The following is a 26,594-nucleotide window of genomic DNA, read 5'->3' on the forward strand; positions in this document are numbered from 1 at the left end:
ATATTCTTGTCCTCCCCAACTTGGATCCAAGAATATTCACATCAGCCTAGAAACATTAAATAAGAATCTTCTAAATCAATAATGAAATAATTTTATAATGTTTATCCTATTGATAGTTATTTGTAGAGTTCAAAGACTAAAGTCAGTCCTTTTTTAAAAGGTTTTGACCCGAGCCCATTTTGGTCAGATCCCCGTTTAACATGCTATACTAAAGATCCCCATTGAGAATTGGGCCAGCGGACACCTATGCCAGTTATTGTAACCATGTACCTAGATAATAATAAGAACTCCCGAGATAAAGAATACGTATTACATTACACCACCCATTAACAATAAAGATACTTATTATTATTAGTATTATATATTATATAGTAAAATAACATATTGTTCATTTTGGTTGCATTAAATCTCCAAAAAAATGATTAATTCCTATCAGCTAATTCACAACGGATACTGCAAAGGAGTTTTTTTTTATTCCTAAATTCTATTTATCAACAACCACAAAATCAAGCAGCTAAAAGACATGGCAACATGGAATTTGCATTCATTAAATAAATATTAAATACAGACTAATATGTAATGTTAATAAAACAAATATCAAATAAAAGAATACAGAACCCCAACATTTTGTTCAACAACCAAGAATGAAAAAAAAAATCAAAGCATAAGAATATCACAATAAAAGACAATTTATATGAGTAATCTTAAAGAAAAACGCAAAAACCATAGATTCAATCTAAGAACAAAATGAATAAGATGAAGTCTGGATAATCTTACCTTGTATTGGAACGATTAGGAACCAAATGGCTTGGAGAAAGAATCAGATAACAAAAACTCAACCTCAGGACGACTCAACAACAGTTTCCTAATCAACGGCAATTCGCCCAAAAACCAGCCATTTCAGCATCAAGCAAAGCCATATTATAAAATATCTCAATCCCATGTATCCTACAATAATCAATCTTATTCTTTATACTCTTCAACAAATAATGATCACCAACAGGATTCTCACAAGGCTTTGGTGAAGACCCAGTAACCAACAAAACCCTAGGCTTATTCCCATTAACATAATTATTAAAATTAGGGTTTTTTTTTTCAACCATTCACCTCTCTGTTCATCCCAATCTGAGATCTTGGGCCCAATACTGTACGACACATTTGGGTCTTTCTTCACATCATCTTCTTCATCAACAAACAACTTCAGCATAACTATTGGTCCCAGACGACGTCGTTTGCTCAGTTGTGGTCTCTATTTCTTCTAAAACCCGGCGCGGCTCGGCTCGTTTCCTGCGGTATTGATAGAATGTTTCGCAGATCTCTTTGAAATCCTGCTCCGACGTACCGAACTTTCCGGCGCCCAGATTCGTGCGTAAAACGATGGCGGTTGAGCAGCATATGTAGCGATTTGAGACTGGAGCAGGGAAAGATAGGGAGATGAAAGAGAACCATGAAAGAAAGAGATGTGTATTTTGAAATCTGATTAGGGTTTTTGTCATTTGAGAATGAAGGGGGAATTTAGAGGCGGGTGGTTGAAATCCATTTGAATTTTGAAATCTGATTACTCTTTCATGTTTAACTTTTTGTTTGTGGTTCTGGTCTGCAGGAAGAGATTACCTCTTTCATGTTTAATTGAGTGTGTTCAGCATACCTACAGGAAGAGAGAGATAGAAAGAGGGTTTTAACGTAATTTTTTTTAAACAATTGCTAAAGTCAAATATCATTATTCATTAAAAAAACCGAAAAAAGGAGGAGATGACACTTGGACAAGATTGAATGTGGGATTGCCATGTAGGAGAGATACAAAGAGGGTGGCTTGTGGTGTTGACACCTCAGCCAAATACCCTTTGATTTATTATAAGAGAGAGATTTCTTAAATGCTAGAAACATATATTAAATTTAATAATTTAAATTAAATGATAATTATCTGCAATTAAAGAATTAAGATATAATTTCTTACCTAGTAATTAATATAAATAAATAATAAGATATTTTATGGAACTTTATCAGTAATTTCTTAAATGTTTGAAACATATATTAAATTTAATAATTTAAAATAAATAATAATTATCTACAATTAAGGAATTAAGATAAATTTCTAACTTAGTAATTAATATAAATAAATAATAAGATATTTTATGAAACTTTATTCGTAATTTCTTAAATGTTTGAAACATATATTAAATTAATTAATATTAAATAATAATTATCTACAATTAAGGATGGTCTAGAATAATGACAAGTGTCCTTTCATTGGTTTCTTTTATTATAGTAGATAGATTGTATTGCTGAAGTTCCAGATCATGATCTGGTTTTATAAAAAAGAATTTTACACGCGACGCGAAAAGGTTGGGACCGGGTTCGATACTGTTATGGCTTTCCATTAATTATCTCTAATACCCTACCATTATCTTAACATTAGTTTTGTTGTTCAGTGATATTAATATATACAAGTGAGTTTATAACATGCAAACATGCATTGTCTTCTTCATTTTTTTTAAATGGTACAAATCGAACCAGAAACAATAGTCTAACTGATTTGTTTGAATGGTTAATCCGAGTCGACAAGCATAAGATTAAATCGAGTTAACATGTAAACAGAAGATAAGAGGGTATACCGAAATGATGAAGTTTACGAGTCAAGTTCCGGCTCGTGCTCCGACGTGCGTTTCCGATTCTGTTGAAAGTCTCCGGCGAGTTCAAAGATTCGAATTGTTAATGTGGGAAGTATCAAAAGTAAACGGTTCAATGGGAAGTAATACACCGAAGGTAATGTCATGTTCCCGATACGTCTCTGGTGGCTTTCGGTTCTCCGGCAAGGGTGTAAGGTTTAGCGAAATATGTTGCGAATGTGTGTGAGGTGTGTGGTTCGATGAGTAGGGAGAGGTGAGTTTTGTGCGGGTTGTCTAACAGTGATGGAGGTTCGGTTTTATAGTGTTCGAAAGTCTCACATATTATGGAAACGAGTTGCGTATGCGTGTCATATTGAGTCTAGTTTCACCATCACGAAGGAAATGGAACGCTAATTATGGGATGTCAATCCCGAGTAATCAGGTATCAATCAAAGAAGGAGGAAACCGAGCTGTACGCGTAAATTAGTTTCGATCACCGAGGAATCAGCGACAAATGGAAGCTTCCTGTTTCTCGCTGTTATCATTTTGAGCGGCAAAACATAAAAAGAAAAGAGATTATAGCATATTTACATTTACACTTAGAAGATAGGTTGATTGTTTTGTAAAAAAAGAAAGCACGTATTACGTTCAATCAAATAGTGAAAAAAAAGAAATACAATGATGTTCGCTGACTTTTGTTTGGCGGCAATTTGTTTGAAAGAAATTAGTTTTATTTATTTATTTTTATTTTTTTTAATGATCTATAGAAACAACTTTTAATTAATTGCACTTATGCCCTTTAACCAAATAACTAGATGATTAACTTGGTTACTAACTAGGTTGATTTAAACTAACTTTGAAACTTTAACGAGGCTAACTAGATTATATATATATATATATATATATATATATATATATATATATATTTTTATAAAAAGAATAAAACTTTTAAATTGTAGGGTTAAATAAAAAAATAAGAAGAAATAAATAACCATTTTTTATAAACGGATTAAATTAACGATATCCTATCAACGATTATTTATTTCGCGAAAATTTTTCCGAGGTTTAAAGTTTAGGATCCGTATTTCAAAATGGGTCGGATTTTTGGAAATCCATTTTTGACGGATGTTACACCGTTAGGGGTCAGACACGTGTCTGAGCCCCTCGAGGTCTTCCTAAACCCGTTGGATTATCTCAACAAATATCTTGCACATACAATAAGGCCTGGGGCTTATATAAGAGGGAAGACGGTAACAAAGGCAGGTATGATCTCCGGAGTTATCTCATTCACTTCACCCTCATTTATTACTCCTACATTTATTCCGACCAACATTCTTATTTATTGCACACATGCATTTCGTTCACTTGATTCACACCTATGAGGAAATACTCCGGTGACTCACTCATCGGAATAAACTCCTTTATCTTTCCGGCAAGTTTACTTACTCTCACGCCGGAGCTTGGTCACGGATCCCCCCTCCGGGGTCCCCCGTGGCGAGGCTAACGGTTTGTTCTTTTGTAGTAACGGAGATAAAAGCTCTTGACGTCAACGAAGATCCATCTAACGTCATCCGGGAGTTGGGTATTCGACAATTGGCTTTCTATGTCGTTTGTACACTTTTACTGCTTTTGTCAAAGGACACTAACTGGAAGGTTGACTTAGACATTATTCAACAGTCGAGGGGCGAGTTGCACAAAGGGTCATATAACACAACAAGATCCCCGGCCCAAACATTTCTTTCGTTTATTTAGTATTGAAAACCAAAACCGAACCGAAAACTGAATTTGAATTGGGTTTGGTTTTCGACCGAATATATATATATATATATATATTGGATTAGGTTAGGCTAAAGTTGTATTTGAATTGACCTAAATGACAACACTTAAATAGTCATTATTTTATATTCAGTTTATTCAATTCGATCTTCATTCACATTGCTAAAACCGAAAACAAAAAATCCATATCGGTTTTTACTGAAACCAAATATGTATCGGTTCGATTTAAACAATGCACACCCTATATTTGACACCATAAGAAATATAGATAACTCGAGTTTATTTTAGGATTAGGGTCTAGTTACCCGAATCTTAACAAACATATGAAATTTTCAAGAAGCTTATTGATACGAGTAAAATGTACAGCTAGTCCATGTGGTTTTGTAAAATACCACCTATAGTCCCCAACTTTAGGAAATTACACTGGTGCTCCCTATGATTTGACGGTTTGTTACTCAGATAGTCCCTGGAGTGTATCAAGGTTAGTTTTCTCAGCTAAGTGGATGTGAAATGACAAAACTACCCTTACTATTAAATATAATTTATATAATCTTAAAAAGAATGGTCGGTGATTGTAACATCAAAGCCACTGACCGATTCATTAATATATATTACAGTGGCTAGAAGGTTTGTAACAAAAGTACAGCTAGATAAATTGGTAGGTTTGATTCTCTCCCACTCCATTTTCATGATATTTTTTCCATTTAGTAGGTGTCTAAAACTTTTCCTTTTTTTTCTATTACATTGTCCCTTTTTTTCATTTAGCAAATGTTCTCATACTTTTTTCCTTTTCTATTTTCTTTTCGTTTCGTTTTTTATTTCCTTTTGTTCCCGGTATACGTTACATGATAAATATACGTAGCTATGAATGAATTTGCTGAACTCATTCTGAATATATATAGATGAATATATGTAGGTATACATGTGGATATTTTTATGTACATGTATTTTCATTATTTGAGTTAAAAGAAAAAAAACTACGTTTTTATGTGGATATTTTTATGTATGTGTTGTTACAACTATCCACTTTCTAACCTGTATTTTCATTATTTGAGTTAAAAGAAAAATTCGACGGAATAAATTCGAATTACTGTACGTTTTGACGTCGTTAGGTCTTGATTCAAATGTAAGGATGATGTAGTGGTTATGTGGAACCCTCACCAAATGAATCAACTTTGATATGATTAACGCATCACATAACGTGCCAGCAGCTATAAACTAAGTCGTCGCCGCCGCAACGCGCGGCCTATGACAACAATCTAGTAACTTAAACATTAAAAGAAATATATATCTGGCCGGAATTTAGAGGTTTTGGCCGGAATATACAAGTTTTTTGCCGGAATTTGGCCGCAATCGCCGATTTGTGGCTGGCCGACTAGGCCCGACTAGCGATTAATAGACTGATTAATGAAAAATTACTCAGTTACTGGCCGACTAGCGATTAATCGCTGACTAATCACCGCCTAGTCCTAATTTTTACAACATTGATATTTACCCCTAGTCATATATAAAATTACAAGTTTCATCTCTCTTTAAAAACGACCACCCACCACCACCATCATCATCACCTGCCACCACCGCCCACCACAATCATCCCCATCATCACCCACCACCACTATCATCATCACCACCACCCACCAATAGGGCTGTAAACGAACCGAATGAACACGAACAAGGCCTTGTTCGTGTTCGTTCGTTAAGGAAATAAATGTGTTCACGAACGGTTCATGAACACTTACCGAACGAGATTTTATGTTCGTGTTCGTTCATTAAGGAAATGAGCGTGTTCGCGAACGGTTCACGAACACAAACGAACACAAATAAATTGAACGCGACGAAGGATAAAGATAGATGGCCCAGAGTAGCACTCGAACTTGAATCCCTTATTGTGGATCGGAGGTCGATTGTATTTGTGGATGTAAATAATGAGAAATAAAAGGGAAATGATGCATAAACAAGGTGAAAGTGGGTTTCCTAGTTTAATTGTTAGGGAAATAAAATAAATAAAAGTTTAATAATATTAAAAGTACAAATAAAATATAAGAAGTACAAAGATCTTCAATTAAAACACAAACATACGAACATAAGCGAACGCAAATCAACGAATGTTCACGAACAAGTTCACGAACACCTTACCGAACGTTCACGAACACAATCGAACGAACGAGACCTCTTTTCATGTTCATTCATTTAACTAATCGAATGAAATTTCTTGTTCATGTTCGTTTGTTTATTAAACGAACGAACATAAACGAACTTCCCGCCGAACGGTTCACGAACTGTTCGCTGAACGTGCGGTTCGTTTACAGCCCTACCCACCACTAATATCACCACCAATTATCTTCTATAGTAGGCATCAATCTCTATTTATCTTCTATCACAACCATCAATCTATGTAAACCAGTGGGGATCCAGGATTTTTCCCTGTGGGTTCACTTTTTTTGATAGTCAGAACTTTTACAACCAATCGCTAAAATTTTTGGGTCGGGTCGGGTCGGGTCAAATTTCTCACAATCAAATGTTAATAAATAAAAAGTTTATCTCAAATGTGAGTGGTGTCGGATGCTCGGTTCTAATTCGCGAAGGAGATGCTGGAGGGGGGAGCTTCGTCATGCCAGGTCTGAAACAATGGCGCTTTAAAAATCAATAGCCTATTAATGAAGGGTTTAAACCAAAACAAAGGGGAACTCAACCATTTAGAGGTGAATTATACAGACAAAAAAAAACAAAAAAACAAAAACAAACATATTAGAGATTGAAGGGATTAAACTGAACACAGGGACAATCAACCTTTGTTCATCAGAAGTGAATTATAGAAAAAATAAATAAATAAAAAACCAAACATCATAGAGATTAAACTGTATACGGGTAGGTCCAATCAAGCAAACATATTAAAGTAGAAAACACAAATAAATGATTGTAGTTTTGTATTCTAGGGGAAGGTTCATTGGGGAACACTAAAAAAGTGGGGAACAGCGGGGAACCGACTCAAACGAACTCCGATTGGACTCATTCCAGCGGCGTTGGAACCGGCTCGTCGAACCCTAACTAAGATCTCTTAACCCTAAATCCCAACTCCTAAACTCTAAACCCTAAAGCTAAAAAATAAGGCTAAAACCTAAGCTAAACCGTAAAATCTAAAATATAAACCTAAAAGCTAAACCCCCAAGGCTAAACCTGAAGCTAAGCCCTAAACCCTAAAACTAAATCCTAAACCCTAAAACTAAACCCTAAAGCTAAACCCTAATGCTAAACCCTAAAGCTAAACCCTAATATATTTAGGGTTTAGGGGTTATGATTTAGGGTTTAGGGTTAAGAGATCCTAGTTAGGGTTCGACGAGACGGTTCCAACGCCGCTGGAATGAGTCCAATCGGAGTTCGTTTGAGTCGGTTCCCCACTGTTCCCCACTTTTTTAGTGTTCCCCAATGAACCTCACACTTCTATTCTAATCTTCAAATATACACCTTTTAAATCCAAGAATTCTAAAACCCACATTCCAACTATTAAACTCTAAGCAAAACAAACAGAAAAATCTACCAATATTGAAATAACGTTAATTACCACACAAATCAAAACAAAATATACAATTGTTTTCAATTATTACATACCTGAAACAATGGAGCTTTAAAAATCAATAACTTATTGTCGGAATTTGAGTTTGGAAGGCAGGTGATGAAACAGTGGTTAACCCAGGGAGGTTAATTTACTGGTCTCGTCAAGAAGGGTTAATCCCTTCCTCCCGATAATCGCTGGCTAAATCATCCGCTGGTTGATCTCCTGCACAAGGAAACAAGCCGTGACTCGTAACAAGGAGGATGGGGTGGGGGGTGCTCCTTGTTACCACTCTCCGGCGTGAGAATCAGTAATTTGCTTAGGAAGCAAAGTGTGATAGTAGTAGTAGTGAGAGAGTTGTGAAGAGATACCTCAAACCTGGTTTAGGGTTGGTATTTATAGCCGAGGAGTGAAGGAGGTGGTTGAGTTGACAGACTGACGACGCGCCGCCCTTATGCAGGTGTGTTAGGCTTGTCGGCTGTCGAGATAAAGCCACGTCCTACGGCGGTGTCAGTCTGTTGCTTACGTATGGGCTGACAGGCGACTGTCATTGGTGCCACTTGCTCTGTGATGTCAGTCCCACTTACCTCGTGGGCAGGATGCGGTGCTGCGCCGCATCGCTGCCTGCGGTAACCACTGTTGTTTCCGCGTTCTCACTCTGGCTAAGTTTGCGGGACGCGGTGCCAGGCCGCATCGCCACTTGTGGTGACTGTTGCTGTTGTCCAGATCCCTTGTATTGATGAAAATGTTCACAGGATGCGGTGCGAGGCCGCATCGATATGTGCACACCCATTTTCATACACTAGGTAAGGAGATATTCATAGGATGCGGTGCCAGGCCGCATCGCTTATGCCTATCTTTATTTTCTCATCACTTGACAGATTGGATTCGACCTCTGTGTTCGCGCATGCCCGCACGGACATAGATAAGTTCTTGCTAGTGGGGGTTTTTGATAAGGGTAATGGTCACTCGCGGTCATGCTGATGCGAGATCTGAGACCATACCCCTTCAGCAGGTTCTTTTAAGTTGCTAAGGGTAATTAAAATATTAGAAAAAGACGCCATGGAGAGGAATCGAAATCAAGAGCTTACCTTTACAAAGAGAGCGCAAAACAAGTGGACGATTTGAGATTTTTTTTTTGTTATAGGTACACCTCATAATTTATTTATGGGTTCACTTTATATTTTCTATATAAATTTTCAATAATTATAAGAAACCGAATGAGTTTATGAGAACCCGTACTCTTCAACGTATGTCCGCCTATGATGAAAAATAAAGCTTTTATCCTATTTCATTTGCAACTATGAAGGTTTACGAGCTATCTGAATTCACTTTATTAGTTGCTCTCTTCACAGACGTCACTGATTCCATGTATTCTTTTTGCACACTCGTAACTCTTTTGACTTAATTTATGTGTAAATGAGGTATAATTTGTTAAAATTGAATGTGTATATGCTCTACTAGGTTATCACCCGGGTAGGAAAATTTAAATTACATTAATAAAAAATTTCAACACACACCGATTCATTTCTATTTAAAATTAAAATCAAACCACGCCTATGAGTTAAATATTGCATGAAGAGTAATACTGACTTGGCTTCAGCGCATATTATGTTGTAAACTTCTTTTAATATAAAAAACTTTGTACCCAAGCCCATAATATTGTAATCAAGTATAAAATTAAAAAACCCAAAAATAAGAGAGCTTACTTTTACAGGTTGATTTTAAGGTATACAAATCAATAATTCTATTTCTACACTAAACTATAGGTCAATGTAACCAAAATTACAAAGAAGTAAGCCTTATACATTCACTGTCTACCCCAGAACCCCTAATATTATTTCCAAATCCCACATGCATCACATATTTTGATATATGCATTAGAAGTTAACACATCCTGCGCGGGTGAAAGTCCACTACAAATTTATAAATACAAGAGAAGAATTAGCTTCATGATGGAAATAAATGGTGGTTTTTATTAGACTAAAGTCCATACCTCATAGAGCCCCATAAAAGACAATACCACATGACATAAACATCTGAGACTCCTGATATTGAGAAACCAAATTATTGAGATACCTATTCAGTGACAAACATCATTCTAGTATAAACCATGATATAACAACTAACATTCAACATGTAGAAGGTGCCTGATCCACTTCTGAGTTTACTGAGTTTAGTCTCTTCCTAAGATCAGAAACCTAGATAAAAAGACGCTTAAAGCATTACACCAAAACTACTGAGTTTACTAAGTTTAGGCTCTTCCTAAGATTAGAAACCTAGATAAAACGACACTTAGAGCATTACACCAAAATCCATAAGCTAAAATAGGAGGAAATGATTGTAACACACTAACATGTAATTGTTTTTTACATGTGATCCAAACTGTAACTTAAAAGTAGCTTTATGCGGCAAAAAAAGGTAAAAATATCAGAAAAAATTTGACAAAAAATCCTGTAGATTTAACGATTTACATGAGAAAAACAAAAACCATTTTTTCGGTATAAGACTAAAATGATTGAAATATGTCAAAAGTGTGGACATCTATTTATCAAAATTATGAGAATCTTTTGACCTGTTCTATAAAGTTGACCAATTAAATACATTTAATGAAATTTTATGTACTCTACTGAAAGTTGACCCATGTAAAAAATTCTAACCTCTTTGACCCGTTTAATATGCAAGGATATGCAGCAGTTCTGATCTAAAATAAACAAAGAGAGAATTATAAACCAACAATACATAAGCTACATAACATTTAGATGATCACCAATAGAACCGGTGAACAAACGACAACCAAAATGTGAAACAAAACAATAAAAAATTTAATTTTAGAGTTTCACTCACCTGGCCTATACTTGCATCAGAGAGTGATTCGTAATCAAAGTTGGGGCCTCATTTAGAGTCCAAAAAACGATTCATCTAACTTCTTGGCATAACATCACCAAATCCCAAATAATGCCAATTGGATGAATATCATGTTTGCACTTAGGCCTGGAAAAACAGTGAGTCAATGTAACGGGTTATAACTGCACATACGCCATCTCACATAGCCACCACCACAATCAAGCTTCTGCTCATATGCTTAACAGATTGCTGGATTCGGAAGAAGCTGCAAATTACCTTGAAAAAGACTTTGGCAGACACAACTGAAAAGAGAAGCAATAGAGAGATGTAGGATTCACGATGCTTTGGGTTTGGGGATAGAAAATATTTATCCAACACTCGACCCACTGCATTCTCATCGATTCCGCTGCATAACTACAGAAAATAATTACACTATTGAGTAACCATACTATTACTGTAACAATTTAAATATTTGAGCAGACAGATTTAAGAGGCTGCATGCATTAAAAAAATACACTTAGGTCGACTTTTCAACCTGTTTGGCCAGTTCCACTTTTAGCTAATTTTATTTTCACACATGTGAGATATTCGACCCGCTAATAAGTAAACGGGTCAAAATTGCAACCTTGTCTAGTTTTAATGAATTTAAAAGAAGCTGATTAAGCACCTGTAAGAGATGAATATAAGAGATGAATATCCCTCGACACAAAAGGATCTTCTTGACCAACTGCGTGACCTTCGAGTCTAATAACTTCAAGCATCTGTACATAGATCAATTAAACTCAACATTTGGGTGTCTCATATGACAATTTCACCAAATTTATATAAAGGGTTATTTAGATTACAAAATATTCCATAAATTAAGAAAATGGTTAAGATGTGTAAAACGGTACCTCTTCATGTTCAATTGTCAGGCCAAGTGGCATGATGATCTGGCTACCTGTAAACCTCGTGGGCCGTGTCCCTTGATATCCATATGGGCTAGCTTTTACCGAAGCAGCTGAGTAAGCATCAACATTAAAATCGGCCCATTCTGATCGATGCTCTCGTAGAAACGGACCAACACAGCCGGAGGTACATTCTACCAAAGAAAAGAAGAAACATCAAGAGTCGGACATTATTCAAATTTTTATCACTACAAAATCCATACAACACTCACGTGAAACAGCATCGAGGCCTTTGCACAAAGAACTCCTCCAAGAAATGAGGGGGTTCGATGAATTAGTCGAGTTGCCAATATTTTTCATCCAATAGAAGAGTAACAAAACGACATTATGGCCGCAACAACCGACACCAAAACCATGCTATAGAAATCCAGTATATGTATGTGACATTAAAATTTGCACTACTCCAAACAACATATAAGTGTTGCCACCGTATTCGCAATCGCCATGACGCCCTTCTTTATGGTAACAGCTGGCTTTCAAAATCGCCATGAAGGATTATCGAAAACCTTAAACTCACCATTCATCATGAAACAATATTTGGAACCCATTCATTAGTAACCTTAATTAGTGAGTTAAACTACCTCATACAAGTCGAAGTTGTATAGATTTCTACGTTTGTTATAACACCTCCTTTTCTGGCATTTGACATCACCCAACAAATTTTCCAATCTTCAATGATTCAAGTGAAAACTGAAAAAAAAAATAAAGATATTAGAGAGAGATTAGAAACCCAACAGCTGTTTTTGTATTCCACAAGAAAGAATCTAAAAAAGAATATAAAAAAGAATACCCTTAACATCGAGTATACTATGAAAAAGCATAAATATAACCGAAAGATATGGATTAAAGCATAAATATAAGTTTTAAATTTTTTAAACAATATCTTGTAGAATGAAACATGACTCAACACGAAGATCAGAAAACAAATGCATACATATGGAGGAAATTAAGGATAAGCATTTGGTACCAAGTAAGAAAGCAAGGAATACATCTTCATGTCCTATGGGTAAAACTACAGTAAAGGCACCCTGCAAAAGAAAAAGAACAATGAGAAAAGAGAATAAACCATTTATAAGGTTATACCTATAAATACTAATCAATGCAAAACTGATGCTATTTAAATGGGAATGGGGCAATTCTTTTTTAAATTCATATATTACACAAAATTTAAAACAAACAGACTCGTTTATCAAATCTGACCAAACTAATTAAACTGAATTATTTAATAAAACTAATTCTCGTTTGACCCGTTTAATAAAACTGGCACAATAATCTCACGGATTATTCGATCCACCTGCTTGCGACTCTTAAAAATGCTTTGACAATACACACAAAAATTAAAAAAAAAATAATAATCCAATCAAAGATGAACAAAATGAGAGAATTGTATAAATTAACCAAGAGAGATTAGCATATCAGGGGTGTCATTATAGTTAGTCAAGAAAACCAACTACCAGATTGGTAAACTCCTCCCAGATCCCAAGCAAAGGTTTCAATTGCCACAAAACTCATCAGGACCATTTCACAAGCCATCTTTCATGTTGTAGCAACCACCTGTAGTTAACAAAAAAGGCATTCAACAAATGTGTACATTTAAGAGCTATATAAGTTTTAAATGATTTAAACAATATCTTGCAGAACGAAAATGACTCAACACGAAGATCAGAAAACAAATGCATACATATGGAGGAACTTAAGGATAAGCATTTGGTACCAAGTAGGAAAGCAAGGAATATATCTTCATGGCCTATGGGTAAAACTACAGTAAAAGCACCATGCAAAAGAAAAAGCACAATGAGAAAAGAGAATAAACCATTCATAAGGTTATACCTATAAATACTAATCAATGCAAAACCGATGCTATTTAAATGTGAATGGGGCAGTTCTTTTTTAAATTCATCTATTACACAAAATTTAAAACAAATAGACTCGTTTATCAAATCTGACCAACCTAATAAAACCGAACCGTTTAATAAAACTAATTCTCATTTGACCCGTTTAATAAAACTGGCACAATAATCTCAACAACATATTACATAACATAATTCCCTCAAAAAATGAACTTTTATAATTCCCTCAAAAATTGAACTTTTTTTCAAACTACATCTACTGTAGAAGAGGCTCTATAGCATTATAGCAAGTTTTATTTTAAAGAGAAACCACATAATACCATTTCAAAGCAAAAAAACTATATTACCAAACTCAGAAAAATTGAAGTCTGTGTAGCACTCATAGGCGTCTCAAATGTGTGAGGTTCCCTATCTCAGGTACCAATACTCCTTCCAAGGATAACCCATTAAGATCCCTTCAAATAGAACACTCAAATAAACATCAAAACACCCCTATTCAATCAAAATAGAAGTTGTGAATCTAGGGTTTCAGAGCTTGGAGAGGCGAATGAAGAAATCATTTGATTAAGGTATAATCGGAGGAAGAAGAATCATTTGATTAGTGTTTATCCGCCGCCGTAAAATCCGCTTCAAGCAACCTCCACTTCAGACATGGCTGCGCTAGGGTTTTGAGAGGGAAGATACAGAGAAGAGTTCTGTAGTGTTCTTGAATGAAAAGAAAATTTAGAAACAATATATACCCGGGTCAAAATCCGGATCCCGTGTATACCCATATGAAGAAAAAAAAAGACTCGAAATTTTGGAGCCAAAACCAATTTCTAGAATGCCTAAGGTGATGCTACATCATTTTCCAAGCCCTCATATCATGACACATCAGCCCTTATTTATCATGTTTATTATATATAATAGATAGTAGATTCAGTTTATGCAATTAGTCATTTATTGTTTATTCATGCTTGCTACTCATAAATTATAAATTAAGTATAGCTTTTTATTACCGAACTATTGTGTTTGCGGCCGTTTTATGAATGACATTTGACCAATTTTATGAAATTTTGACTAGCTAAGGTAATGCGTAGTGGGGCGGTATGCCCAAGTATGGCGCCGGCAAAACGTCGGGCACACCAATACGCGGGGCGCTATGAATCGAAAATGAGGGGGTGGCGCGATGTCTATAGCGGCGTGATGTGTGGGTTTGTTTGAATTTTTTTTTCCTTTTTCTGCTTTGTTTTTGTGTTTGTGTTGCAGGTATCTATCGAAGAAGAAGAAGAAGGAAGACAAGGAAGAGAAAGAATTTTAGGGTTTTTAATTTATGGGCTTTGGGCTAGTTTGTGTTTTGTTTTTATATGGGCTTTGGACTGATTTTGTGTTTTGAGTTAATTAGTGTAAGGTTTTTTTAATTTTTTAGTCCAACTTTTTTTTTAGTGGAACCGTTTTTTTTTTAGTAATGTTTTTTTTTTTTTTAGTGTAATGTTTTTTTAATTTAATGAAATGAATTTTAATTTTATAAACTTAGAAAATAATTATAAAAAATTAGAAATTAATAATTGAGTAATGATTAGGCGGGGGCTTTATGACTACGGGCTTAAATGCATAACGCCCCATAACGCCCACCCGCACACGTGGCGCGCCACGTGTCGCATAACGCCCACAAAGGGGCGTTATGACTACGCATGACCTAAGAGCTTTTATTTGGCTTTCGAGTTTTGTCATAGCCAAGGTATTTAATTTAAAAAAAAAAAAAAAAAAAAGCTTAGAAAGAGAGAGAGGAGGTAAAGTAGTAATTTTACCACTCTATTTAACCGTGACTTAACAAATAGTTGATGACGGAGATATAAAGTGTTACATTTTGAAAGCACAAGACTTAGACAACAAAAAATTAGCATGGAGGTTTCATATTCATCCTGGAAGGGACGCAAATTACAATTTACACTTACTTTAATTTAACAATTTCATAAAATATTAATTTTATTTATTATATATTTATCTTTGTTTGTTTAATTATTTTTTTCTCGTTTGTTATTTTATATTTCAAACAAATTAACAATTCATTTAAGGGGTGTAAAGGTGACAATGAGACTCACCAGAAGTATTTAATTACATATTGTTGTTTTGACAAGTGTGTCAACTTTTCTCTCTTTTTTAACACAAGGAACGACGCGCTAATAATCGTGATACCGGACACTATGATCAAAGTGGACTACTCAACCGCCGCCAGTCCCTTGGTTCTCTCAGATGCGCGGAAACCCGACCTCCTCCTGCCCGAATGCACGACAGTAGAATAATCGGTAAAACCTCGCCTCACATCCAAGACGAACCTGGGACACCCGTATTCGCCTTTCACCTGAATGCCACAGAAAATAATGGGAAGAGTGAGAGTCGAACCTGGGTCACAAAGAACACCCAGTGTTTCTCTAACCACTCCACCACTATTTCATTTACAACTTTTCTCTTTTCTGTACTAACAATTTGAAACAAGCTGATGCACATATTATGTTACCAACTTATCACGCATAAAATATATAATAATATAACTATATAACTTATCACACATTAAAAAATGCTACTTTTGTGTTATATAAGTTAACCGAAACCCTTTGTTACTCATTAGTCAATCCTTCAATTCCATTCCTACCGACAAAACCCACCTTAAGCAAACAATTTATTTATCAATTTTCTTATTCTCTTTTTAATTATACTATACTAGTAAATTACACTAGTTCCATATTTATAAAATTATGTATAACTAGGATTTTTCCGCCCACGCTCCGCGGCGGGGTTAATCAACCTTTAAAACCAAAGCAACCACTGTCACAATTCCGGATATCATAATTTGAAGCGTCACCGCCACAAACCTAGTATGTGTTTGTTAATTCTAAATAAGTTCTAGGCACCAAAAGAAAAATAAATAAATAAACTATGAAAAAGAACCGAGGGAATTTAATCAACAGTAATAAAAATTAATATACAATTTCCCCATTTCATTTGGTTAACATCTGTTACGCTCTTCTATTACAAGATATCAGGTGCAACCTTCAAAAAAATAAGCCAAGCTACCAACATACTCGTCGACTTTCTATACCCACTCCGGCTATCTATACCCGCTAAGGCTACTCGCAACCTCTGTGGCGGTGTAGCCGAGATACCCGCATGGCTTGCCCGAGCAACTCAGCGATCAACCTCAGGTAGCTCAACTCTCATGTAGTTCAAACCAAAACCACAAACCCTCTTTTAATGAGTATCGTTGTTTGCTGTTAAATAAAAAAACAAACAACAATGCTTTAAATAAAAAAAAAACACACAACAATGCTAAAATAAAAGTCTCAAACCATAAAGATACAAAACTAAAAACAGGCCACTATAACAAATATAAACCTGCAGGTCCCAACCTCCTAGTTCAATAAAACCAACAAATCATAAAGTGCACTTTAGTCCTCTGTTTATACAATGATAAACCACTTCTATGTGAACAATGCCTACTAAGGTTGAAATATAAGAATCCTACAAACTGGATTCATTATTTATATATCTTATCAATCGATTGGTATTTGATGAGTTCCGACACTCGACCCAGATCACGTGCATAAAGCAGAAAAAGGGTCAGTAATGACACTTCACTGGTACCAACAAAATAACAAAATACGGCTCAGTGCCGCTACGACGGCAAACGGGGTTGCCACGCCAAGTAGCAAGCCAACATCATCGCCGGACAACCCTTCAAATCCCCAATAAATCGACATACACAAAGTCTTTGCTTTTCACTCCAAAAGTTTAAAAGCCTGCATAATTTTCACAACTACTGTCAACACTACAACCACCAAGATCAAAACATGCCTTTTCATCAAAACCATCACAAAAGCCAATATAACGTTGAAACTTCGCATAATCAAAGTCCAGTAAAAAATTAACCACAAGTTCACCAAATGTCCTCTTCAAGTATAACAACTAACAACCATACACATCCGTATCATTCAAAATCGCAGAAGCAAAAACTATACACAAATAGATTTATAAAAATGCATCGAAACTATACAAATCGACTCAGATCCGAAAAGATCGTCATCGTCATTGAACCCACTCAGTGGCGCATCGGTTGCAACCGGAGTTGCCGTACCAGGTAGCAAGCCAACATCATTGTCGGGTTTGAAAATCGTCACCGCCAAGACGGATTGAATCCGTCGGTGGTTACCCTCTGGTCACCGTGCTTATCCCGGACCAACAAATTGTTCACTTTTCGGCTGTCGGGAGAGGTCACCGCCACAACGAATCGAATCTCCGTATCATTCAAAAAAAAACTATGGGGTTGACAGTAGCTATGAATGATCTTCATAAAGAAGTAGAAACTAATGAATTCAACAACACATACACATCCGTGTCATTCAAAATTGTAGAAGCAGAAACAATACACATGTATACTAAAAAAAACGCATCGAAACTATACAAATCGACTCAGATCCGAAAGGATCATCATAGTCGTTGAACCCGCTCAGTGGCGCTACGGTTGCAACCGGAGTTACCATACCAAGTAGCAAACCAACATCATTGTCGGGTTTAAAAATCGTCGCTGCCACAATGAATCGAATCCGCCCGTGGTGACCCTCCGGTCACCGCCCGTCTCTTCTTTAATGAGGGTAAATTATAAAGTTGGATGACACGTCTCAAAGGGAATGACCACCCAAATAGGTCAATCGGAACACACCAAAAACAAAAAAGACTGTTCACTTCCCAGCCATCGAGAGAGATAAGAGAGGTTTGTAGAGAGAGAAAAAGAAGCGGTGGTATGGAGATCTAACACCCCCAACATAACAGAAATACGGCTGCGATGGCGGTCGTGCCACGGTGGTGAGCCTCCGGCCACCACCACACCCTCTTCTATCTCCCTTTTCCCTTTCTCTTTCTTGGGTAAAAAACCCCAAAAGGCAAAAACACCATTGCGACGGTGGTGGTGTCACGGTGCTGTTGACGGCGGTGACCCTCCGGCGGACGCCCCTTTCCCTTTCTCTCTCCTCAGAACCAGTTTAAATAGTAAGTGATGAGAAGAAACCAGGGTGATGACCGCCCAAATAGGGCAATCAGAAGAAGCCAGGGGGAGGTGTAAACTGAGAAAAGGTGGGGAGGTGGCCAGTAAAAAAGACAGAGAAAAGGATGGGGTGACATGTGTCGCCCGCCCAAAAAACCCCAATTAAATTATCACATATGTTAATCACTGTTCATTTATTAATAGATATTAATAGATATTAATATTAATATTAATAATAATATTAATAGATATTAATATTAATAATATTAATAATAGAAATTAATAATAATAATAATAATAATTTAGAAAAACAAATATTCAACTATGTAGAAAGAAATAGGCTTGTGTGTGCTCATTTAACTTTAGCCGAACACAAACAAACACGACCGTGAAGAAAGTAAATACATGTTTGTTTATGTTCGTTTATTAATATTAACAAACAATTTATGAACATAAACAAACACAGGCAAACATAACATGTGATATTATTATTTCATAAAACTAGACTAAGCTATATTGAGCCTATAAAATATATCCAAATACATAAATGAACTTAAACAAATAAACATAAATGAACGTAAGGTTGTAAACGAGCGAACATAAACGAGCCTAAATGAACAAGCTTAAACGAAGGTTAACAAACATAAATTTACAAACGAGGCATGCGTCTACATTCAATCTTTGAACTAGATGGACACAAATGTAACGCTCCGCATTTTCGTATTTTCCTTATTTAGAAAGTGTATTCGTGTTTCCTTTCCAATCTTGTAATCTGAGTATTTGATCACAATGAAATTCTATTTTATACATATACGTGTTACCATACTTGTATTATACGCGAAAAAATATTGAATGCATATTTATACGCGAAACTGATACTTACAATACTTGTATTTATAACTATACGTGCTTTATACTTATTTAATGTGTTGTTACATTTTAATATACTTAAGTGAGATAAAATATAAGAAAACAACATAAAATAACCTAGTTACAAAGTTTAAGGACTAAAAGTGAGCAAAAACAAAAGTTTTTCCACCCCTTTTCTCCTCCAATCACCTTCCACCTTTTTTAAGCTAATGATATTTCACCATTCTCCACTTCCTTTCTCCTCCAATCACCTTCCACCTTCATTAACTCACAAACCATAATCCTCACTTATAAATACAAGTCACCACCACCCCCTAAATACTTTCCACACACTAATCTACTCCCAAAATCTCTAATTCTCTCAAGAATTCCAAGCAAGGAAGAATACTTTCAAGTGTTCTATGTGAGTTTTCACTCACTTTTCTTCACATTTCTTCTTCTAATCTTCTTTCAAACTACTTGGGCAACCTCTAGGAAGGTTTCCACAAGTTTGTCATGGCAAACTAAGGTCATATTTGAGGTCCAAAGTAGCATAAAATTCTGCTCTAATTTATCTTTTTGTTTCTTGTGTACAATGCTTAAAGCTTTGTGGAATCTTATACCCACGTTGCTCCAACTAAGCTTATAGTTGTGGGTTTGTGTGTGCTTTATTTTCACAAAGAAATAAGGCTTAAAACCTCTTTAAAATTTTGCCCAAAATGTTTTAAGTGTTGAAACTATCCAAGCTTCCAACCTTCAATGTTGGAATACTTATGTATGAATAAAGTGTGAACCATGAAAACCTTGGCTCTCCAAACTTGTTCCACTACCTCACTTGCTTAATTGTTTGTATTCGTCTCAAGTAGCTTCCAAGAATCAAAGTAACATAACCCCGCCTCGCCTCCAACATTTACCATGTTGGGTACGACACGTTCGGGTTATTCTTACTTGGATACTTGACAAACTAGTTAGTTGTATTTTTATTTTCATTCATGACCAACCGGGTTATCAACTAAGTTGATAACTTTGTGCTTTGGTGAATCATACAATTAGGTTAATCCTACCTCCGTGCTTCACGTACATGACAATACATGATGATACATGACGGACTACGCTATATAATATATAATATATATTTAACTGAATTCTTGATACTAACCGGATTATGGTTAGATGTCATGAACTTAGGTTATATTATCTTCGTTCTAGACTCCTCGTTTGTGATTCTAATGATTAGCACCCATAAAAACACATACAAACTTAGTATTCAAACGAGTATTAGACAAGATATATTTTCGTGTACATATACTTTTTATCATTATTTCCGAATCCATATTCTCCACAAATCCGAATATTCATACACCTTCGTATCCCCAACCTATAGTAACTTTGGTGCTCTACTCTCAACAGCTCGTTAACTCGCAGTTAAATAGAAAGCTTAGCAAACCCTGAGTATACTCGATCTCATTTTCCGTTTATACACTTTGGGTGCAACATATACACTTTATACAAATAACGAATCACGATTAAACTTATTACATACACATTCTATCCGTTACAAACATTATATTTGTTATAGATTCTAGTTACCGCATGCTATGTTATACTTGTGTTCTATATGCTCATTCACTTTGCAAGCCTACCTTAACAATTATATCGTTATAGGATTAACGCACCGTCCGTATTCTTGTGGTATTGTTAAGTAAACTATTCTACGTCCTTGTCATTTCAGCGTCAATGGTATGCACGATTTCGGTACACTTTGGTTTGACTTATAGTTAATACATGCTAGTATGATAACGAACAATGTATGCAATTTACCATGTTGGATATGAAACAACTTTAATTCACAAATATGCTATATATATTCAAACTTATATACTCACCAACTTTTGTTGATCTTTATTTTAATACATGTTGCAGGAAACTAGTTGATGATGAATGAAGAAATGTACTTAGGGTGGATTAGAAACACACCTAGATTTTAAACTTATGTATTGTTTCATGTTCTTACGGTCATTTGCAACTTGTTGTACTTTTCTTTCCAAAATAATGTATTTTCCATTTTAGTATGAATTAAATTGAATTTCTTAAGTATTGTCACAATCAGTCATTATGAAGTCTCTTGCAATCTCATTTTCATCTCACTCCGATGTTTCCGCCATCAGTTGGGGTATGACAGATTGGTATTAGAGCCAATACTATAGGGAATTAGGAGAATCGGGTGGGGTTCGACAACAAAGTCTATTTTTCCTACAAAGTGTACAAAGTCATAAAACACCACAATTTTAGCCATAAAACACACTCAAAACCCACAAATAATAGAGAGAAAATCACTAAAACACAATGTCCAAACTCTAACAATCCATAAAAACTTCAAACACACCATCGTAGAACTATGAATATAAAACACAACATGATAATCAACATAAAACACACTAATGTTAGCATTCGATAATCAAAGCCTTATAATCCAAAACATAACACAAAACCCACAAATATAGTATTTTAGTAATCTTCACTTTGTTATTTGTGGGTTTTGAGTGTGTTTTATGGTTGACATTATGGCATTTTATGACTTTTTACACTTTTCAGGAAAAATGTACTTTGTAGCCAACTCCCACCCTAGAAAAATCTACATGATTTTGACCTAGACTATAGTTAAGTACCTTATTTGACCATCCTTATTTTACATGTTAAATTTTCTTAGAGTATTCCTACGTACACATATTTACATCGTTGTTTCAAAACATTTGCCTTTCCTAAGGCAAGATTTACACGACCATATGAAGACATGAAAACACTCTCATTACACAAACAAGAATATTCCACCAAAATAGGCATGAAACCTCACTTTGGCGGTAACTCTCAATCTGCAAACAACGTTTTATGAAATTATACCATCAAGTTAGGAGTGACTTCCACACCTTGATGGAAAATTTCACTATACTTATTCTAGTGGACCATTCCCAAACGAATCGGATCTAGTTCTTATCTCGCTTGTTAAGTACCAACCACCTTTAAGGAACGATGTTATCAAGTTAGGGGTGATACCCGCATCTTGATAACTAGTCTCACTCCTTGATTTTCAATCCCGCCAAAGTCTCGAACCTTTGATTGACTAAGGACATGTAGTAACCGAAAGGGTGAATACCGTTAACCGAAATTTCGGCGAGAGTATTCTACCTATTAGGACAAAGCATGCTTCCCAAACTCAAAAGAACTTTCGATCACTTTGGTTTAGGCAAAGTTCCGTTTCGGAACGATCCAAGTTTTAATTAAACCACCGCTATGCTAGTACCTACTTTATGCATAACACGATTTAACCATCCCCTTCTCAAAATTCAAATTATTTTTACAACGGATATCTACATATTTCATCCATTATTCGTATATCTTACCTTGCTATTTATGTGTACAATCTCAAAACGTCACCACAAGGAAAACACTACTCATATTCCCAAAAATGAGAGTTTTATCACCAAGATAGAAGTGATTCCCTTACCTTGACGATTAGCTCCTCTCCTTTTTTCTTACAAAAAAGAAAACAATTCACCAACGCGTTAGGAGTGATATCCTTACCTCGGTGATCGTTACCAATTCTCCTTCCGTGTAGAAATCTTACCCTTGAGTTAGGAGTGATGTTCACATCTCAACGGGGAGATTAAATCGCAACTCGACCAACTCCATGATAACCACTCGATTAAATCTTTTACTTGAATCATTCGTCATTGTGTCAAATTTTCAAAGCTCGCATGAATCATAAATTTCATGGTTTTATCAAACTTATTTTAACTATACAATCTAATTACGTAAATCATATGCGTGATAATCTCATTCATGCCTTAAATATATCCTTACCCGATTTTTCTAAAGTCTTATAATATGCTACTTACCAACCTAGTCGGTCTAGTAAATTCTTGCCCATAAATTTCATATTTGACTCAAACACTAATGCACGCCCACACTTTACTACCGTACTAAAGACACTTTATTCCCGATACGAAACCAAATTTTTTTCCTTTCATATACATATAGTTCTTATAAATGTTACTTCGTTTTAAAGTTAACCTTGCTTAGTTGGTAAAAAATAATCAACCAATAGTCAACCTAACCAATGAATGCAAATAGCCAACCTACATACCCTTGAGGCTCAATTTACAACAAAAGACCCCAACTTAGAACTAGCTCTCCCACCGGTAAATTCTACCAACGCTTTGGAACGAGGTTAAAACACCCCAGATCTCTTACAAACCTCACCTATACTCACAACCCAAGAAACCCGGTAAGAACCGTACCTAGGGAACCTATCAATACCCATGACCCGTAACTAGAGATGTACAAAAAAACCAGTTTTTCAACCAAAATCGGTAAAAAAACCGAAACCGGTGGTTTTTTTAGAAACCGTTTTTTTGTAACCGGTTCGGTTATTAATAGGTTTGACCGGTTACAAGTCGGTTTATGTTTTGGTCGAAAAAACCGGTTGTAAAACTGGTTAATAAGTCGATTTATATTAAAACCCCGTTATAAAACCGGTTAACCGATAACGTATATAAAAAACCGGTTTTTAAAAACCAAAATTGCTGCAGCTATGTAACGGTCATACGACCGTTTGGGGAGCCCAACTAGCCTTTTTTTTTTGCCTAGAAACCATCTCCAAACAAGTATAAATAGGTGGTGGGTGTTTAAGCTCAATCATACCACTCCCCAATCTTCAAAAACTCTAAAAAACGCTCACTTTCTTGTTCGATAACTCTCAAAAAACTATGGCAACCTCTAGTGCTCATGATTCGGTCAATGTTGGCGAGTCTACAACCGACACGGTGGTTCGTGTTGTTCCAACGAAGCGCAACCCCGATGTTTGGCAACATTTCGATTTATGCGAGATGGCCAACGGTAAAAAAAAGCGCGTTGTCATCATTGTCAAAACTTTTACACCGAAACCGCAAACTCTACCTTGAAACAACACATCGAAAAACCGTTTCACAAGGCGTTGAAACAAAAACCCGTTAGTGGTCAAGCTATGGCAAGTGATGGCGCTACTTTATTCAACTACAATTTCAATATGGCTAAGGAGGAAATGGCGAAGTTTGTAATCCAAGAAAGTTTGTCGTTCAACCATTTCGACAACCAATGCTATACAAAGATGGTTCAACGAACTCTCCAACCACGATACACCCATGTAAGTCGTGCTACTCTTAGGAGGGATTGTTTAAGATTATGGAAAAATGCTAAACAAGAATTAATTTCTTATTTTGAAAAATTAGAAACCGGTGTTAACTTGACTAGCGAAGTTTGGTCCGCACCGCACGGTTCACCCGACTCGTATATTTGTGTCACCGCCCATTGGATTGAACCTGCGACGTGGCAAATGATGAAACGTACAATTTTGTTTAAATTATTCGACTACCCTCACACCAGTGAAGCTATGTATAAAGCAATCGACACATGTATTAAAACATACAAATTGGAAAAAAAAAAGATTTTTTCAATATCTTTTGATAACGCCTCAAACAATACGATCTCGGTAATGCATTTAAAATTAAAATACAATCCGATTTTTGAGGGTTTTTTCCATAGTCGATGTGTTGCACACATCAAAAATTTGGCCGTTCAAGACGGTTTAAAGGTTATTGAACCACAAAAAGAAGCTTTCGAAAGAATATTATGGAATATATATAGTAACACTGATGTGCGTGAAGTGTGCTATATTTTTTATGTATATTTTAAGCCCTTTAACACTTTTTAGCCAAGTTTTAAATTTATAAAACACAATATTTACTAACACTAAACACACATATGGGCAAGTGCACCCATCGTGAGCGTAGTATAGTGTTGGTAAGATACCGAGGTCGTCCAAGGACACAAGAGCTTTTAATACCGGTTTATCCTCAACGTCTAATCAAGTCAAAAGTTAGAAAAAAGGTTTTTAAACTAGGAAAATAAAGCTAACTAAAATGCTGAAAAATAAAATAAAAATAATAAACAGATAGACAAGATGAATCACTTAGATCCGACTCGTGTGTAGTGTAACCTTTGATTATTTCCGAACTTTTGCACTTTTTAAGAGATTATCTTAGTTATTGTAGTAGGCCCCTCTTTTGAAGGTGACGTTACCCTCAACCTAGTAGTTTGAGTCAGCAAGGATACAATCCTAAAGGGTCGGATTATTGAAAGATAATTAATTAAGTTATTAATGCATAATGTGGTAGGCCTCTCTTTTGAAGGTGACGTTACCCTCGGCTAAGTAGTCTGAGTCAGCAAGGATACAGTCCTAAATAGCCGGGTTAAAGTTTTAATAGTAGCTTATATATGAGGGGGATCAAAGAGTTTGGACCCCCGCCATCCAATACCGGTGGGTATTGAAGGAGGTCCTACTAAATTTGACCCAGGTCCTTGCAGGATCTATACACTGAACAAGGCAAGACTCTTACCAAACCGTTCCCTTAACCCCGACCAGGTAGCCAACATATCTCCATATAGACCATGGAGATATGAATGGTGAAAATCTTTTATTTTATATAGACAATAAAATAATGCCAAGACACCACGGACAAACGATAAGGAAGAATCACCTTCAACATAAGAAACTAGTTATTAAATCATTAATACATAACTAAATAAAAAGTGCGAAAAGATTAAAAATAAAAAGTATTACACTAGACACTTATCTTCACCAAGTGATGTAAGAGACTTAGGCAAACATGGCCTTTGATTGTCAAGAACTCTTACGATCAATCTTGGATCCCGAGACGACTCACACACTCTATGATGGATGATGGATGATGGTGGTGGATGATGGTGTTGTGATGGTGGTGGTGGGTGGGTGAAGTGTGAGAGAGGTGGTGTGCCAAGGGATGGTTTGCAAATGAGCCAAGCACCCCTATTTATAGCCTGAACAGCAGCTCGGGTATGGCCCCGTGTCCATCCTCCTTCTCTTTCTTCATTAATTGCATTTTGTCTGCATTAGTTGACCACGCCCCCGTGTCCGCTGGGCACGACCACGTGTGCAGAAACGTATCTGTACTATCAAGATTTCCCTAGATTCTGCGAATCTTAGAGTTGACCACGGCCCCGTGTCCAGTGGGCACGCCCCCGTGGTGGGTGATAGAAGCTTCTACAACTTTGTCTTTTCTGCTGACA

General features: G+C 36.0%; 1 long non-coding RNA gene across 17 annotated transcripts; it reads right to left on the reverse strand.

Annotated features, from left to right (window-relative positions):
• Positions 1 to 9,598: 9,598 nt before the first annotated feature.
• Positions 9,599 to 14,303, reverse strand: LOC110874067. 17 transcript variants are annotated; one of them, XR_002555618.2, is made up of 11 exons: positions 13,930 to 14,301; positions 13,187 to 13,286; positions 12,700 to 12,760; positions 11,945 to 12,422; positions 11,679 to 11,866; positions 11,453 to 11,546; positions 11,062 to 11,199; positions 10,786 to 10,932; positions 10,069 to 10,642; positions 9,935 to 9,986; positions 9,599 to 9,854 (listed from the first exon to the last, which is right to left on the reverse strand). It is a non-coding gene; the product is annotated as an uncharacterized LOC110874067 (long non-coding RNA). The 17 variants fall into 17 exon arrangements; XR_002555640.2 differs by having other exon boundaries at positions 10,599 to 10,642; positions 13,930 to 14,299; XR_004892711.1 differs by having other exon boundaries at positions 9,599 to 9,986; positions 10,069 to 10,139; positions 10,599 to 10,642; positions 13,930 to 14,299.
• Positions 14,304 to 26,594: the final 12,291 nt, after the last annotated feature.

Source organism: Helianthus annuus, chromosome 1, assembly GCF_002127325.2.
Source record: "Helianthus annuus cultivar XRQ/B chromosome 1, HanXRQr2.0-SUNRISE, whole genome shotgun sequence".
Taxonomy (NCBI): Eukaryota; Viridiplantae; Streptophyta; class Magnoliopsida; order Asterales; family Asteraceae; genus Helianthus; species Helianthus annuus.